Source organism: Acomys minous, assembly GCF_964271855.1.
Source record: "Acomys minous genome assembly, chromosome: 16".
NCBI classification, from domain to species: domain Eukaryota; kingdom Metazoa; phylum Chordata; class Mammalia; order Rodentia; family Muridae; genus Acomys; species Acomys minous.
Window position 1 is genome coordinate 46,162,270 of NC_140498.1, and position 19,380 is coordinate 46,181,649.

Genomic DNA, 19,380 nt, shown 5'->3' on the forward strand with positions numbered 1-19,380 from the left:
ATATTTATAAGTTTATAAATAAATATTCAAATATTCATAAATATTTAAAATTTTTATTTTTAAATTTAAAATTTAATTTTAAACGTAATTTTAAAATGTATCATGGTTGTGTGTGTGTGTGTGTGTGTGTGTGTGTGTGTGATGGCACTTGTATGCAGGTCAGTGTACAGTTTGCAAGAATATGTTCTCTCCTCCCACCCTACGGCTCCCAGAGATCAAATTAGGATTATCAGGCTTGGCCATAGGCACCTTCCACCTGCTGAGCCACCACGCCATACCCAAAATTATTGAAGAGAGATATCTCAAAGGTCATTTTCCCCTTTTGGAAATCAGATAGCAAAGTTCATGGGGTCCAGATAATTCACCATTCTCAAACAGAAGTCAGTATGATTACAGGGAAGTCGTTGAGAGACATGATGGGGGTAGAGGGGGGGTCACTGAGGAGGCCCAATGGGTGGGAGTGATAGGAAGGAGTAAGAGCCATTCCACGGCAGACATCAACCACCCGGGACAGCAATTCTAGACAGACACATGAGTGCGGGCCCTGTGAGTCCATTTGTTTATTTAATTGTGTGTTTTCTCTCTTAAAAAATATTTCTCATCAGTGTTATCAGGGTGGCCTCAAAATGACTTTCCCATTATTGCTTATAAACAAGCCTTTATCACAGATAGCTCGCCTGCTGAATTAAGACACTGAGGTAAGCCATCTACGGCGTCTGTCTGGCAGATCAGCTGTTTGCAGGAAGATAACAATACAAAAGTAACCACAACAATCAGGTGCTGTAAATTAACTTAACTGTGTGAAATAATGCCTCCCCTATCAGATTAGCTTTCTGAATGACTTTATCCTTAAATTAAAGCTTGCCGGGGCTGAAAAGTAAATCATTTAAATGGTGCTGGGTTTTTCAGGTAATGTCTTAATATATTACTGTAATTTCAATCCGCCAAGGCATGCAGATGGCTTTGGTCTCTAGCTGCCTGTCTTTAAAAACCCTCTCCTGCACTGCCATTTTGTAATTACAGTGCTGCTCTGCTCCTGCCGCTGCAAGATTTCCCAGGGTGCACCAGCAGCCGCACCAGCAGCCAAGGCAATGTATCTTAAAATTATTATTCTTGTGTGGCCCTCGTAACATAAATGTAAATCTTTTATGCTAACGCTGTCAGAGGGTTAGCTCTGGGGCTCCAAGGTGTGCTGATGTAGAAATCACCCACCATCCATCAACCTCGGACCATTTGGGATCCGGCAAATAACTCGCTTTGGGGGGGAGGGGAGGGCTTGTAAGCTGAATATTACTTCGGAGTCTGGGTGGTATCAAAAAGTCATCGCTGGCTTTCTTTGAGGGTGGGGGGGCTATCATACAAAGCAGCCTGTAGGGGTGAGCTTTATAGCCCAGCAGAGCTCCCTGTGAGAGCCTGAAATTCTGGTCACTAATTTTGCTGCGATGCCTGCTCTGTCGTAGATGTTGGAATAAGGTAGTTAGTCATGTCTTTGGAAACCTTCCTGGAAATTAACCTCTTTGAGCACCTGTCTTGGGGAGCCTTGCAGAGGAGCGCCTTGCCGCTCGGGGGGGGGGGGGGGGGGGAAGCGTGTGTGTAGGTGTCTGACCTTCTCATTTGTTTGGATCTGTGTCCACATGCTCCTGGCCTCTAGGTCAGTCAAGAGCTTAGTGAGGGGGGACTGGGCACAGGGGTAGTTTAATCAGGCAGGAAACAAGAACTAGGAGAAAAGACAGTAAGAAAGCCTGAGCGAAACCCAAGACAACAAGACCCAGCATTCAAATGCCAACAAGCCATTGTACACTAAGCCCAAGGTGTCGGTGTCGGCACACAGCAACATAGGGGACAAGTACGTGGAAGGTAAATAGCTTTTTTTAAGTATGGGCAGGCCATGAGATGGCTAAGTGGGTAAAAGCACTTACACTAAGCTTGATGGCCTGAATGCAATCTCCAGGACCCTGTGGTGGAAGGAGAGAATTAACCCCCACAGATTGTCCTTTGACTTCCACATGCATGCCATGGCATGCACACACACACACACACACACACACACACACACACACACACACACACACACTCACACACCAGCCCAAACACACTGAAATAAGTAAACGTAATAAAAAAATTAATTATGAGAGTGGGGAAGTAACCTATAAGACCTTGGAAAATGATAATAGTGATAACGCTGTGAATAATAATAAAACAATAATAATGAAACAATTACAGTGCTTGCATAGCAGTTATTACATGCAGGGATGCAGGGCTCTGTTCTCTAGATTTACATACTGTACATTCCATCTTGGCCAGCTCTGCTTTATTAACTAGGAGCAAAGTGTTAGCAGAGTGACTTGGTCTGCCTAACGACAGGAAAACAGACTGTTCTGCTTTTGTCACCTATTCCTTTTTTTTTTTTTTATATTTATTCATATTACATCTCAATGGTTATCTCCTCCCTTTTATCCTCCCATTCCTCCCTCCCTCCCATTTTCCCCTTACTCCCCTTTCCTATGACTGTGACTGAGGGGGACTTCCTCCCCTTGTATATGCTCATAGGGTATCAAGTCTCTTCTTGGCAGCCTGTTAACCTACAAGAAGAAAATTATGATACGCAGATTTGGGCCCAGGGGTCCCGCTCAAACTATGGCACCAGCCGAGGACAATACAGGCCGTAAACTTCAAACCCTTACCCAGATCTAGCCAATGGACAGGACATTCTCCACAGTTGAGTGGAGAGTGGGGTCTGACTTTCACACGTACTCTGGTACCCCATATTTGACCATGTCCCCTGGATGGGAAGACCTGGTGGCACTCAGAGGAAAGATGACAGGCCACCTATTTCTTGATAAGCAGTGAACTGGACAATGACAGGCATCATGGCCACACCTACTTTTGGTATATAGAGGGCAGTAATTAAGTGAGTGTTGGATGGCGCTAAAAGCTTTGTAGCCAGTCTGAAATGTGCCCAGTAAATACATCCGAGGTTGGCTTGGCAGACTGTGACAAAGAGGCCAAGTTGTATCTGCACGTGAGTTCATTATCCAAAGGGATATTTTTTTTCTCCTGATTCCCAAGTTTATTGATAACAGTAAAAATAATCATTCAACAGTGGGAGGCATGAGCGAACCCACAAACTGTGTCGTGGAAATCATCTCGTTTATCCTTCCCAAGAAGGAAGGTGGGGAAAAAACTGTTTCCCATGGTTGCTTTCACAAATAGCAAATGTGTGGCACAAAGAGATTCCATTTCTGTACCAAAGAGTAAAGGATGGGGATAGAATTTGTGTCACAGAAGTTGAACTGCCAATCTTTTCAGCGCAGGGAGGGACTGGATGTGTTGGTTTACACCCGTGGGGCTGGAGGCATGAATGTAGACTCATGCCTATGGGAGCTAGGCATCAACATCAGGCATCCTCACTGATGGCAGGGTGTCTCACTGAACCTGGAGATCATGGATTTAGCAAGGCTAGATGGCCAGCAAACCCCAGGGATTTCCCCTCCCCCTGCCCCCCGTCTTCACCTCCATAGTCCTGGGGTTACATTCTCATGGCAGCACCATGCTCAGTCCATATGCTGGGGATCCATATACACGCTTGGATAGCAGGCACTTTCTCCTAGCTTGTGCCAATTTTCTTAATATTTTATTTCTTTTATTCGTATGTGTGTGTGTGTGTGTGTGTGTGTGTGTGTGTGTGTGTGTGTTACCCAGAGGAAAAAAAGAACAGCAGCAACATGTCAGATCCTCTTGAGCTGGAGTTATAGGCAGCTGTGAAATAACCAGCATGGGCAGGAAACCCAACTCTGGTCCTCTGCAAGAGCAGTGTGTATTCCTAAGCACCGAGTCCCCTTCCCGCCCTTGCCAGCCTTCTGAACTGCTGGTCTACATACAGTACATTGAATGTGAGGTACTCATGTGATGATGGCATACTGAGGAAAGGAGATCGCTCTTACAGGGCAGTTTTTAATGCCAAGCTTTGTGCCAACTCATATCTACTACTTAACTCAACCATACGATGCCTCGGGAAGTGTCAAATATCTGTATTGTGATATGTTTGAGAGATACCTGTTCACTCTCATCCTCTTGCTTGTGAACTGGCTCCACCTGCTACTTATAAGACAACTCATATTATATATACACATGATTTCAGAGATGTGTATAAGTGAATATACAGGTAAGACAGATATACAGTCAAATACCACACAACAGCATTTTGGCCAACCATTAACCATATATACAGTCTTAGTCCAGTATGATTATAATTTCAATTGATCCTGTAGCCAGCTTGATTTGCACAAGTGCCTTCTGTGTTTGCACAATGTCAAAATCAACTGCTGATGCGCTTCCGTTTTATTGGCTTAGGATTGGGTTCTAAGGTATTGGTTTGGTTAGTTGGTTCGTTGGCATTTTGGCTTTGTGTTGTTTATTTGTTATTTGGAGCCATGGTTTTTGGTTTGGGTTCTGGTTTTCTTTTTTAGATGGTCTTACTATATATAGCCTAAGATGGCTTTGAACTTGAATTATCCTGCCTCAGCCTTTCAAGTGTTGGGAGTACAGGTCTGCGCTACCCTGCCTGGCATTCATCAGACTGCACCCCTGTGACTCCATAATGATGACTCTGCTTCTGTTCCTCTGGAAAATCCCAGTGCTGTGGAGGAATTCCTCCCAATCCCACCATGAGGAGCTGCAGCATGGATAAGCACTCAGAGCCAAGGGAGACTCATCTCCTTGGAATTTGGAGTAAGTATTTTGGAATTAGGAACTAGAAGGTGAAAGGTCATGGTCCTGATTAGTGAAAAGAGATGGACAGAACCCCTGTGAAAGCAAAGAGAAATAAGCACACGCAGAGAAACAGAGCTGAGAGAAACCTGGCTCTGTCATTGAGAAAGGCTTCCCATTCAGTGGATCTTGACAGAATGGCCTAACCTCCAAAACACAAAACCAATAATATAATTAATATGCACACATCTATTTTTAATAACAGAGCTAAAAGAACTCTGGGCCAATCCTGTACCCCATTTTTCTTATTTCTGGCTGCCCCATCCTTAATATGAACTCTTGTCTGTAAATAGTATTTATTAATTCTATATTTTTTGTGGTGGTTAACTTTAATTGTCAACTTGATATAACCTAGAAAAAGGTCTCAATTGAGACCCTAGGAAAATGGTCTCAGTGAGGAACTGTCTATATTGGGTTGTCCTATGAACATGTGTGTGGGGTATTGTCTTAAGTTAGCTGATGTGAGAAAACCCAATTCCAAGTGGGAGGCACCATTCCATAAGCAGAGTGCCATAAGCTATGTAAGAAAGGAAAATCCAAGCTTAGCATATGTAACATTGTTTACATCTGTCACATCTGACATCCCATTTTCCACCAGGGTTCATTTGGGTGATCTGGTAGGCTAGCTCAGTTGTCCATGGTCATCCACTTCTTCTCTCATGGTTCCATGTGCATCCTTCCTAAAGCTGAGCACTCGATGGAAGATGATGACCTTGCCACAGTAGAGGAAGCCCATTCTTTGGTCCAGAGTAGATGAGTCGCTGTGCTCCTCTGTCAGAACCTCCAAATAAGCAGAACCAGATTACAGATGTCAAGTCCTATCTCCTCCTAGCCATGGACTCCATCCAAATATCTTCCTCCTATTAAAGATTCCATGACTTCCTGAAAGAGCACCACCAGCTGGAGACGCAGTATTCAAACCTATGACACTGTGGCAGACATTTCACATTCAAATACAAAAGAAAGCCAGGAAGTTTTCTCCAAAAACATTTTTAAGAGAGAAAAATGGCTAGACCATGCAGCAGGAGAAAGGAGAGTCTTGGTCCTAAAAGGGTCTGTAAGAGCGTCACCGCCATTGATCACCCAGCACAGACATTTCAAGGCTAAAGTCTTCCGGGAGAAGGCATTGCAAGCTCGTTGTGGATATGCCCAGAGACTAGCAGCTGTTAATCCCCCTCTTCTCAATTATAACATGCAAGGCAGCGAGGGAATGCCTTGTTTAAGATTTCCAGAGTAATAGGCTATTATTTTTAAGGAGAAGTAATCATCCCTGAGGGCCACTGACCTGCAGGCTTCTCATTTTTCTCCTTCTTTTTAAAGCTCTTGTGACCTGAGGTACTGGAGCTGCAGTGTTATGTAAGATGCTCCAAGCACAGAGATTTTTGAACTTGACTTGAAGTCTTTCTTTAATATTCAATAAAAAGTTGGAGATTTATTGGCCTATGGCAGAGACCAATTTCCTGTTACATGGACCAGAGAGGAGATTAAAAAAAGATTTTTAGAGCAGCGCCCATATTTCTTAAGAGAGGCAAAGAACGGAGCTCACCTAATTTTGCGGATCGGGTTGCTAGCACGGTTCTTTTCTTCGGGCTGATCTGAAATTAGAAGGCTGGGGCGGAAATCCTGCAGTCTCCCCACAGGGACCATTTCACTTCCCCTTTGAGTAACAGCCCCATAAGAATCGTCTTCCCCACTCTAAGGTCAAGGTTGGAAGTGGCTGAGTGTGAAGAAGATTGAAGAGCGTGCCACAGGCTCTCAGCGATGTACATCACAGAGCTTTCTGCTGCTGGAGGTGGGAGAAGTAATTCCAGGAGACTTCTGAATTGGAAAACTCTGTGGCAAAGATATGGGACAAGGCCACAGGAAATATGGCAGAGCAACGTGACAACAGGTTGGCATGAGTTATTAATTTCCTAAATGTACCAGGATCAGGGTCAGGTATCAGAGCTGGACTTCCCAATTTGTCCATTACTGACTCTGTGGCCTTGGAACTTAGCCTTTCTGTGCATTGTCTACAAAATACAGATGCCTGCAAATTATTTCAAAGTGGTTCTATAGATGAAGTGAGAGAATGCCTCCCTAGCCCTAAAGGGGTTCCGATAAATACTCAGAATGGGGTCGGGAAGAGAGCTCAGTTGGCAAAATGCTTTTTTGCAAACATGATCTACAGAAACTACACATCCATAAAAAGCCAGCATGGTGTGCACTTGTCATCCCAGACAGATGATCCTCACTAGCCAGCCAATCTAGGCTCCTTAGTGAGCGCTAGACCAATTAGAAACTTTGTCTCAAAAAAAAAAGGAGGAGTGTAGATGGTGTCAGAGGAACAATATTCAATTCTGACCTCTAGCCTCTACATGTACATGAACAGATACACAGAGAGAGAGAGAGAGAGAGAGAGAGAGAGAGAGAGAGAGAGAGGAACATATGCACACATATACACATACAAATGCACAAAATGTTAAGTTAGTCTTACCGTTCTAGTTTCCCGTTGGCTGGAGCCTAGTGCCAGTGCTTGAATGGACATATCAAAGAGCTCCAGTGAAATTGGGAAGCCAGAGATTCAGTTCAACTAGCAGCTGAGAGTCATCCCGGGATGTACTGAACTCTAACTTAAGCCTGAGAGATGCATCTGTGATTCTTCAGGCAACGAACCCATAGTTCTGAGTAGGAGGCAGACACATGAGACACAGCCTACCTGCCCAGATGCCATGTTTGCAGGTATGTGCAGTCACGGGAGCAATGAAGAATGGAGAGTCAATAACCCTGTGCAAAGGGACACTGAAAATCATTCTAGAAATGTGATGTTGAGATAAGGCTTTGAAGGATGAGAAAGAGTTTGACAAGGTGAGTGAGTGAGATGAAGAAAGATTCCAGGCAGAATACCGGATGCAAAGGCACAGCTGTTGGGGAGAATGCAGCAGGTGTGAGTTTAAAAACTTGAAGTTCCCAGGGCTGTGGGACTTAAGGCTAGAAATTTAAGGTAGAGAGATGATCAGGAACCAGAGCATCGGGGCCTAGATGTCACAAGAAGGATTTAAGGACCTGTTCTATTTTTCCTCTCTGTTACTATGATAAAAACACTCTGACCAAAGGCAACTTATACTTCTAGGTCACAGCCCAACACCAAGGGAAGACAAGGAAGGAACTCAGGACAGGAACTCAGGACAGGAACTCAGGGCAGGAACTCAGGGCAGGAACCTGAAGGCAGCCCGGCTTGCTCTTGCATATCGCATTACCTCTGACCAAGGAACCCACTCATAGACAAGAAAGTACAGCAGAAACCATGGAGGATGCTGCTAACTGGCTGACTTTCTCATAGGCTCATGCTTTCTTATAGAGCCCTGGGCCACCTGCCTGGGGACGGTGCTGCCCATGGTGGGCTGGTCCCTCCTGTATCAATTAATAATAAAGACATTCACCCCTAGGCAACCTTTAATCCAGGCTCTCCTTCTCTCTCAGGTGACTCCAGCCTGTGTCGTGTTGAAAAATTAAAGCTCATAAGGACATGTATCCTGCAAGCAACAGGAAATCCAGGCTGCGTGTCTCCCAAGATTTCCCCATTCTGTTCCTGATCATTCCTATGTCACCAGTCCTTTCCTAATGTTCCGGGCCACACTTTGGAACATTTTCTTTGTGTCACTGGGATGTTTAAAATAGCATAAACCAGCAACTCTGCTCTGGAACTATTGGAGGTAAAGGAAGAAAGTCTCCTCTCGTTCTCCTAGCTGGTTCCATGACACTGGTGAGCACGGGAGAAGCACGGAAGACTGAAGGGCCGGAGGGATGGTCTAGGAGTGTATCGGGCAGGAACTATAGAAAGGTGACAATGGCAAACAGCCCTACATGTGAGTCAAAGCCCCACCCACTGGAGAACAGGGAAGAGAGCATTCAAGCACTGGGAAGCTTGTTTTCAACTTTTGATGAACAGGAAAGGAGAAATGGTTGAGGGTGTTGGAGATTCTTGGCACATTTCTCACAGAATCCCCAACACTTTTATTTAATCCCATTGGCAGGAACCGGGCCATACATTCATCCTTAAGCAAATCATGAGCAAATAGTCATCAAATCACCATGACTGCTTCATTCTTGTCATGAACCCTTGCCCTGCAAATGGAAGAGCTAGTCTCCCATTTTCCCTGAACACGTCCTTGCCTACAGGCACTTGAACCACAGCAAATTCTGTGAAAGAAGAAGGAGACGAGACTACCAGGAGGGAAGCCCATTGCCTCTACCACAGGAAGAGATGGGAGCACCTAGAAAGAAAGGACAGAAGCAGCAGAAAAGATGACGTAGGTTGATGTCAGAGAAAAGGGAAGACATCAGCCAATGAGCCTGGAAGGGGTGGGTGTGTTATTGCACACCTGTACCCTGCCTCAAGAAGCAGAGGTGGGAAAACTACCATGGTTCAAAGCTATCCTGGCCTATATAGAAAAATTCTGGGCTGGCGAGGTTCATACAGTGAGACCCTGTATTCTAACGGAACAAAAGGGCACAGAAAAGAACTAGCTAGTAAGAAAGAAAAAAAGTGGGGTCTGCTGTCATGGGGACACAAAGAGGAAGAAAAGCATAAGGACAAATGGATGGCATTTGTAAGAGCTTAGGATTTTTAGCTGTGCCAAGAGGATTGGGCAGAGGGAATGGTGACAGCTAATGCCCGAAGGAATAACTTTTCACTAACAGAATCCCAAGCACAGAGTCTCCTGGCTGAGAGGCCTTCCAACCTGGGCTTGGAAACCCGGCCCTCTAAACGGCTGCTCCAGCTGGAACTGAATCTTGGGAAATTTCTGACCCAGAAGATCTGGCTGAAACTGGTTTCAGGGAAAGTGCTTCTTTGGGAAACAGGGAGCTCTTTATCTTTCCTGGCCAGAAGAAAGCAACTTCTTCTGGCAGCAGCGGTAGCGGCAACAGCAGGGTTCCGAGGCATCTCCTCTCCCAGATTGGAATTAAAGCAGAGCTTGTCAGCGGACTCACTAAACACTCCTCCCTGTGTCCTCACCCAGCCGGCCATTATGTTCACTGAGTGGAAAGCGGAGTTTGTTCTGGGTGGGTATTGCACAGTCTTCGGAGATCTCCCTGTAGGAGTTTGAAGGGTGCATCTGGTTGGAAGGTGACATCTAGGATAAACGAAGCCGACAACAGTGTCATCGGGCCCAGCCGCATTCTCAGATTCCTCCATTCGCAAGAGCCAATCCATTTTCCTGTGTTTGAGCTGGTTGGATTTGGGTCTCTGTCTCATGTTTCAAAATTGTCCTGTCTATTACCCTGTTTCTGGCTTACTCCGTCTGAGGCTTGCTTATTTTCATTCTCAAAATGGAAACAAATAGCATCCATCCTGCCCAGCTTCTACATCTGACATGAAATTGCTTCCGCGAAATGCTGAGCGTTACAAGGATATAAGTCATCTCTGAGGGCACAGCCCTGGCAGTGTAGAGAGCTGCCGAGCTCGTCACGCAGGCCTGCCCATTCCTCCCGCGTTGGTCCTTCCTCGTTTCGACAGATGACAGCATCCAGTCGCTCTGTCTGAAACTCGTGAGGTCATTTTCAGACGTGTGCACTTCCTCCAGCACCATACGCAGTCCCCTGGAAAAATGTAACTTCAGAATGTGTCCCCCAGATACGACAATTCTCAACTCTTCACAAAATTCCCTGTCACTGGTATCCGCACTGACCCACTCATAACTGCCATCCAACACAGCCCTTCCCCCTGAGAAGCCACAGCTCATCGATCTTTCTGAAATGAGACTTGGGCCATGTTGCTTCGATGGCCCATCACTCCAGCCACACATCCCCGTCAGCCCCATACACCATGGGCAACATCCTCCATCCTCTCAGCTCCCATCTCTCTCCATCACCTTACTCTCCTCCAGCTACAGACAAGTCCCATGTAGGCTCCCATCCCAGCACTGCTACATGTTCAATCCTCCCATTAGACTTCTTTCCTGAGTGATGCACTCAGGACCCTCCTGTTAAAGTAACAGAGAGAGAGAGGCAGACAGACACGACCATAGATGCATCTTCTCTGATAATTTGCCAAGCCACAGCCTTGTTTTGCCACCTCCACTCACTAGAGCTACCATAACACGACACTGTACTGCTCATCTGCTGATGCTTTCCCTGCTCCAGAAAGTAAGGCCTGGGAATTCCTCTATCTTATTTACCATTTTCACCACCTCCAAAATCCTATGGTACAAATCACTTTGGGGTTATATTGAGAACTCAAATATTTGTTCAATGTACAGTGTTCATCCCCAAGTTGACTAGCTTTAAGAGACCTAAAGTCAATGTTGATGTGTGATTGTGTATATGTGTATATAAATTGTTTTCAGTTCAACTTAGATTCTACTGAGCCATATTTCCATCTAAATAAAAAGTTTGTTCCTCCCGATGTAATCAAATCATTTTGGTTTGAACTGCTGCTGTATTTTCTCCCTAGCCTGTTGGGGAATACAAGTATACATAGTTCTTGCAACCTGCTCCGGAGTGTCGACAGACTCTCTATGCTCTAGTGTGCTCAAGCACCATGGAAACTGTTGGCTAGTTGTTTACTTTCTTGGAAAGATAGGAATCCTAAAAGAATTCTAATTATTCCAAAATCTTGTCTGGGTTAATAGCATCATAGTACCACAGTCCCTCCTGAACGAAAAACGTGGCTCTGAGTTGAATGTGGATATAAAGTTTCCAGGGTATGTGTGTGTGTGTGTGTGTGTGTGTGTGTGTGTGTGTGTGTGTGTGTGTGTGTGTGTGCATGTGTGTGTGTGTGTGTGTGTGTGTGTGTGTGTAAAGGTAAATCATTTAATGAGTTTTCTAATCATTCCACTTGGTTCATAAAAAAGCAATCATTGCTGAAATATTTGATATTGTATTCTGTGCTAGGCAGTGTGCTAAACACTTTATTATCTCGTAATTTAATTTAGGAAGAGAATCACAAGGGAAATAAAACTGGTGTTCTCCAAGCTCTTGCCTCCCCAGCTGCCTAAGAAGGCAGCCCTCTCTCAGCCTCCCACCCTGAGTCGCCATCTTATTTCCCAGCCTCGCCACACTGTCACCACTCACTGAAGCACCAAAGGCAAAAAGCAGAATGTTGAGTGAGGCCTAGACTCTGCACGCCCCTGTCCCTCCTCCCCATCCCTAACTCTCTGTGTGATCACCAGAGGGTTTGGTCTCTCATCTTTGTTAATTTTGCAGCTGTCTTTGGCATCTACCCTCATGGGAAGATTACAGCCATGCCTGTGGACCTCAGCAGTCACCACCATGCCTGCTTTGTCCTGTGGAATGTTAGCAGAACCATTATGCTTTTCCCTCTAGCATGATTCTAAGCCCTAGATATGCCTCACTGGATCTGTTCTCCCATCCACAAGAGCTGAAACATTACAGAGACATCTCTGTTGGCAAAGAATAAAACTTTAGCTAGTCTACAATGAACATGTAAGACATTTCCCTTGGAAGTCACTCTGCTGGGGGCTCACCTGTTACTGGATCACGATTTACCATATCCTAGCTGACCTGCTACTTTAAGGAGTGAATGATGAATAAGATTTCAGGCTTCAAGAACCACTGAGTTCTGTGAGCTTGCTTGTTACCACTGCACATCCTAGGAAATTCTGACTAGTACACAACCTCAATAACACCTTGCTTAGATTAACAATAGTTCCAAAGTACATTTCTCAATTTACGGGTCATCTCCCACACTTCTATGACAAGTATTTCTATATTATTACAACATTATTCTCTGCATCAGCAAACTGATAATAAATACCCCAGGCTTTGCAGAACATACAGCTTCCTGCAACTGCTGCTATTTGAGAGAATACTAATGAAAAATGATTAACACACAAACAACTGAGATCCAATGAACTTCATTTCCAGATGCTGAGATTTAACCACCTATCACCTACGTATGTCACAAACGTTATTTTTCTTTGAACTCCCTTTCACAAATTCAGACACATTGAAAACAATTCTTAGCTAAGAACTACCCCAAAAAAGGCATGGGCAAGATACCCTGTGTCAGTGTGCTGACCCGTGGTGTAGAGAAAATTTCAGAGCCATGAGTGTGACACTGTGGGGCCTTTGCAACATCATCCCAATAGTTTTTTCCACTCCATGTTCATGAACGCACTGAGCCGTGAACCCACCCGGATCATACACACCTTTTGCAATTCCTGTTCTCTCTCCTTACACACACAAGCTTGTTAATCTCAGGGCTGAGCTTGTTCAGGTGGCCAAATATCACATTTTACATGCCTATTTTAGTTGCTCTTTCTGAATCCCTAAAGGCCTTGTATGAGTCCCTAACCCTAATCCTAGCCCTAACCCTAACCCTAACCCTAACCCTAACCCTAACCCTAACCCTAACCCTAACCCTAACCCTAGCCCTAACCCTAGCCCTAACCCTAGCCCTAACCCTAACCCTAACCCTAACCCTAACCCTAACCCTAGCCCTAGCCCTAGCCCTAGCCCTAGCCCTAACCCTAACCCTAACCCTAACCCTAACCCTAGCCCTAGCCCTAGCCCTAGCCCTAGCCCTAGCCCTAGCCCTAGCCCTAACCCTAACCCTAACCCTAACCCTAACCCTAACCCTAACCCTAACCCTAACCCTAACCCTAACCCTAACCCTAATCCTAACCCTGACTTGTATGAGGCCCTAGCCCTAGCCCTAAATCTAACCATAAACATAAGTAACTATAACAATAATCCTCATTGTTAAGCATTCTGGAGCAGTTTCCAAACTTTGGCACTACTAGCATTGGGGGCACAAATAACTCTTTGCTGTAAGATGCTCTGCGCCCTGTGGAGTGTTTAGCAGTACCCTGCAGTTCTTCCTACCCACTGCATCAGCATGGTCTTCCAAGTTGTATAGAAGAAATGAACATATTGCACAAAACCATCCATGCATCAATTGTTGTCACATTGGACCCCGAGAGACTGGAATCTCCCTTCAGGAATGTTGTGTTGGAAGAAGAAAATCCTGGCCTGGCCAGAGTTGAAGCTTTTCTCTCTGATAAAACTGACAAACCTCCAAGGACCATAAGGGACCCGTGATGTGCAGAACCACATTGACTGGTATGCATCCCCCTAACTCTATAAACTTTAATCTCACTCAAATCCCTAAGATGAATTTGGGTAATGAGGAGTTCATTAAGTCTCTTTGTCCCTCTTCCCAATGTGACCACATTAAATAAATCTCCTTTTCTGTTTTTGTGTTATTGACATAGTTACTTTAATTGCCTTGGGGGTGATAGCTAAACATGGTTTCTTGGGACACAGAGTGAGACCCCAAGTTTTGTAACAGTTAGGACAAATAAAAATGACTCCAGATGTTGCCAAATTCTTTCCCATCACCCCACCCCATGAGAGCATTGACATAGCCATGTAACCTTGGGGCTCCTGGAAGGCAGTAGGTGGATGCTCTTCATAAATATGCATTGAGCTGTGGTCTGGAGTGTAGGTGATCTCCAACAAATATCTGTTGAGTGAAAACCATGAGTGCAACAATGAAAAACATCAATTCCATTAGCTTCTATCCAAATCGTGTGCTTAAGGATCTAATTCTGGTAATTGTGTTTTCTTTTGTTAGTGTTGTTGTTTTCTCCCTTTATCATTGCATAGAAGCCAGTTTCATAAAATCTGAGCATCATAAAAGGACCATCTAGTGTGTGTACCGTTTTATTTATGCTGCTCTCACAAGTGCAGTCAGTGTTGCATCTGTTTTACTAACAACCCCCTTTTTTAATATATAGTACTTTATATTTCCCTGAGTGTGCAAAGACGGGAGATTTCTATGGTCTACAAGTAGATAAATCACTACATATGGATTGGGGGGGAAGGGGGGAGGATGACAACCACAACAACAAAATCTCCTGGAGGCATAGCTCCATTCTCCAGTGTATCCTGGGTGACATATGCTAATGAGATGGTATAGCCCATGTGCTTTCAGGAGAACAGTACAGAGAAAACAGCACTCTCCAGCAGAAGCATTGGGGCTGTTGGGAATGTTGGATGATAAACCCTTCCTTACTGCACTCAGAGATGCTTGAAAGACATCCACACAGATATGCAGTCATCATGATGTGGTCCAGTGTTCACAACCTCTGGAACCCAGATGAGCAAAATAGTTCATGTCCAATAGCTCTCAGTGGCCAGATTGATACCAATCAATTGATGCCAGGTCTATTGCAAATCAGAAGATTAAACATGGCCTGTAACCATGGATTCACAACAATGAGATTACTAGAATTAGAATCATTAGAATCAAGAGGAACAAAAACAAGTGGCTTGATGACTTTGAACCATAACCAGGGCTCCACAACTGACTCTGTGCTTACCAGTTTGGAGAACTATGGATATTTATTTTCATCTCAGTGTGCCATAGTTTATTTCTCTTGGAAAAAACAAGGATAATGGCAACACATGCGTCCTGGTATTGATAGAAATGTTAAGAGATAAATAAATGAAACGTGCTTAACAAAGTGCGTGGCACACAGTAGGCCTACAATAAATGTCATTCATTGTTAGCAAAACCCCAATGGGACTTAGCATAGTAATGGGGCTCAATGTCGACTAGAGTTAACAAGAGTTAGACAGGTTTTGGAGATTATTTAACTTTCCTGTATCTCTCCTGTAAGAGCTATGAATCCTGAATTTCTACTGTACAACACACACACACACACACACACACACACACACACACACGTGCGCATGAGCCCAGAGGTGTTGTGATATTTGTCAGTCATATGAAAAAATAAAAACAAATTTTAGCTCTCCTGTGTTAAGCACCATGCACCAAGATTTGAGTTTCAGTTGTAAAACTGCTTCTCCCCTTAGCCACATGGGATGCATCCAAGGCCTTCATTAGAATGCGTGAAACTACATACAGCACCAAACTCTATCTATACCATATATTTTCTCCTTTATTTATTGTGTTTATTATTATTCTTGAGTGTGTGTGCATGGGAGTGCACACCACATATTCATATGGAGGTCAGAGGATGATTTGTGGAGTCGGTTTTCTCTGTCTTTACATGGGTTCTGGGATTGAATTCATATTGCCAGGCTTGTGCATCAAGCACCTCTCTGTGATGAGCCTCCCTGCTACCCATACATTTCCTGTAATCACCCCTATGACACAGTTCAGTATATACATTAAGTATAGGAAGAGATTAAGAGTGGTAGGTAATAAAACAGAGCAAGCATAACTGTATGGCATGACTAAAGTTAGTGACAAACTATGAATTTTATATTTCTAGAATCTTCCATGCAATATTTGACCACAGGTAACTGAAATTACAGAAAGGAGGATGACTTTGTCTGTGTCGGTAAGGCTATGGAGCTTGCCTGGTTTGTATCTTACGGCACCACAGCCTTCCTGTCATGGGTCAGGATAGAGACGTGAGGGTCATGGACAACATCCTCATGGGATTGAGCACTGAGTTAAGACTCACAGGAAAAGAAAGAAAAGGACACCATCACATGTGTACACTGCCATGTTTTACTTGGTTTTGTTTGGTTTTGTTTTGTTTTTTTGTTTTGTTTTGTTAGACAGAATCACCAAGCTGTCCATCTATTCTCACCCTGGGGGAAGATGAGAAGACACGTGTATTAAAATTGAAGGCCATGTTTTACTAGTAGTTCTCTCCTTCTGCAGCAAGAGAAAAGTATATTTATTTCAAACCCTAACAAGAGCTTTCTTCCCGGCCTTGATGAAATGTTCCCATCCCTCCCTGAGTACCCTGTTTTGATAATCCTCCCCTGGAGATCAAGTCGGCCTGGGCTACAATGATTGCCATGTTCTAAATTTAACTGACCGCATAGATGCATTACCTGCAAGCTCAAAAGAGCCTTTGCTCTCTCGTCTTGGAGAAGCAGGATGTTTATGGCCTGTTTATAAATGTCTGCATAAAATACAGCTTCAGAGTCTTGTCTGGGAGTGGGCTACCTGGAGTCAAGTGTGTCTTTTAAAATACAATGCATCATTTGTGAGAATGGTTTCGTAGTCTCTTTCCACCCCCAGCCCCTCTCAAACCCATTGCTCTCCCATAAATAACTATATGAGGTGATGGCTTGACCATGATGCTCACCATGCCCCCACCTGTACAGGATGTCTTCCCTGGTGGATTTTTGTTAAGAAACAAAATACAACTTTTATTGAGATCAATAAAAGATTAAGGTGACAAAGTGATTTATTGAGTATGGAGGAGGCTCATTTTTTCCTCACCACTGCTACAGCCACTGGAAAGGATGTTTTTCTACCCTGGGTCTTCAGGAAAGTTAAGAGAAGTCAAGACTCATTTATCAAGTCAAAAGAGAGTGATTAAAAACCATAAGGGAACTGACAGAACACACATGAGCAAAACTTGGTATTTTACTAAAATACGCAGGCCACAGAGTGTGGCGGGGTGGAGAGAATACACGGGGTCTTGTGTGAAGTGAAACTCAGTGGGACATGGGCAGCTGTGGGTCAGCCAGGGGCAGTGCAGGTGCAGGTGCGGGGGCGGGGGCGGGGGCGGGGGCGGGGGTGGGTGCAGGTGCAGGTGCGGGGGCGGGGGCGGGGGCGGGGGCGGGGGCGGGTGCAGGTGCAGGCCAAGCTGAGAACACGGCAAGAGCCAAACAAGCAGTGAGCCCCAAAGCCTGCCCTTCACTCGGTGAGGGAGAAACAGGAATCTGAGCTCCCCTCGGAGGATCACACATGCAAGGCCCGCCTGGTCTATAGACTGGACTCATGGCAAGCTTAGACTACTTAGAAAGACCCTATCTCAAATATATAAAATTTCTTAAAGAAAAAAAAGTTATGGTTATAGCTCAGTGGTAGAGCACTTGCCTAGCTTGCACAGAGCCCTAGGATTGTCCCTCATAACCTGCTGTGTATTTGGCCCATAGTTTTCCATTTTCTAAGCATCTTTGTGCTCTCTCACTAATGTGCCTTTCCCACAGCAGTCTGTCTGAGGGTAACAACCAGAAAACCAATGTCCTACTCTTTCAAGGCAAACACAAACCAAAACACACCCCCTTTCTCTTCTCTAGTGCCCTATACATGCCAGACACCATGAGCAGCCCTCCATGGGCTATCATTCCCATGTGATCAGGAAACTTTGGGAATTTTGTTCAGTCAGTTCTGCATGCAGAATGCATGAGCTAGTTAAAACCCCAGGAGAGCCCCATGTGGTGGTGGTGCTGTGTTGCGTTTGTTATCACCGCTGTGCTCGTGTCACTTTTCCCATTGCCGCTGTTATTCTGTGCTGCATGGGAGACACAATTCAGGACTGTGTGCATGCCAGAAAAGTGCTCTGCCACTAGCTACATCTCTGGTTGTTTTTATTATTCCTTTTTGCTTGCTTGCTTGCTTTTTTTTTTTAACAGCAGAACTGAGCCTTTATTTTTTTTCTTTTTTTTTTATTAATTTATTCTTGTTACATCTCAATGGTTATCCCCTCCCTTGTATCCTCCCATTCTTCCCTCCCTCCCATTTTCCCCTTATTCCCCTCCCCTATGACTGTTCCTGAGGGGGATTACCTCCTCCTGTATATGTTCATAGGGTATCAAGTCTCTTCTTGGTAGCCTGCTATCCTTCCTCTGAGTGCCACCAGGTCTCCCCCTCCAGGGGACATGGTCAAATATGAGGCACCAGAGTACGTGTGATAGAGACTGGATATTTCTAAGTTGCTCTAGCTAGCCTTGGGCTCTCTTTGTAGTCCAGGCAGGACTCAGACTTGAACCTTCCTGCCTCAGCCTCCTCTAGTAGCTGAGATTGCAAACCTACGTCATCAGGCATGGCCGGGGTAGACGTTACTATTTCCACTCTTCAGGGGGAGAAACTTCAGTGTCCAGAACTTCACAGGATTCTGACACAGAGCTCAGGGCCTCAGTTTCCCTTTTCACATGGCTTCTATATAGGCCGCCTTACCAGCTGCATGCTACCTGTTCCCACAACACAAACTGCAGGAGAAGATTTTAAAAATGACCTCCAATGAGACAAAAGCAGAGTCAAAGTCAGTCATAGCACAAAGCTCAGGGAAGGCCCAGCCTCTGTGCTGCTTTGAGGGGAAGTGATGCCTTCTTCTGTTGTTATCGGAGAGCCAGTTCCAGCCTCAAAGACTGGTGCACTTCCTCAAGGCAGAAGGGAGGGGCAGTGAGCAGAGCTTCCTTCCAAGTTACCACTCATTGCAAGTCCCCATTAACTGTTTAATGAGTCGATTTTTAATTCTGACATAATGATACACAATGGCACAGGCTACCCTCTGGATCAGCACCGCCATGCACCCTCCCCCTTGAGAAAGCTAAACTAACCAAGCATTGATTTTTTTTTCTTAAGTAAGCCAACACAATTCCACTTCTAGGAATCCATCCCGCAGACAGATTTGCATTTGTGAGAAACGATGCTAGGGCTGCATTATTAATTACAGTCATGTCTGTAAGAGAAGAGCATCCAGAGCTGCCCCGAAGTCCATCAACAGGGGGCTGGAAAGATAATAAATGCATGATTTTTTTAATTATATAATAGGCAGATAGTTTACAAACTGAAGCTGTTCTTCATGTCTTGATGGGAAAGTATTCTAAAAATGGCAAATAAAGTAAAAAAAAAAAAAAAAAGATAAAAGCCTGTCCGTGTGT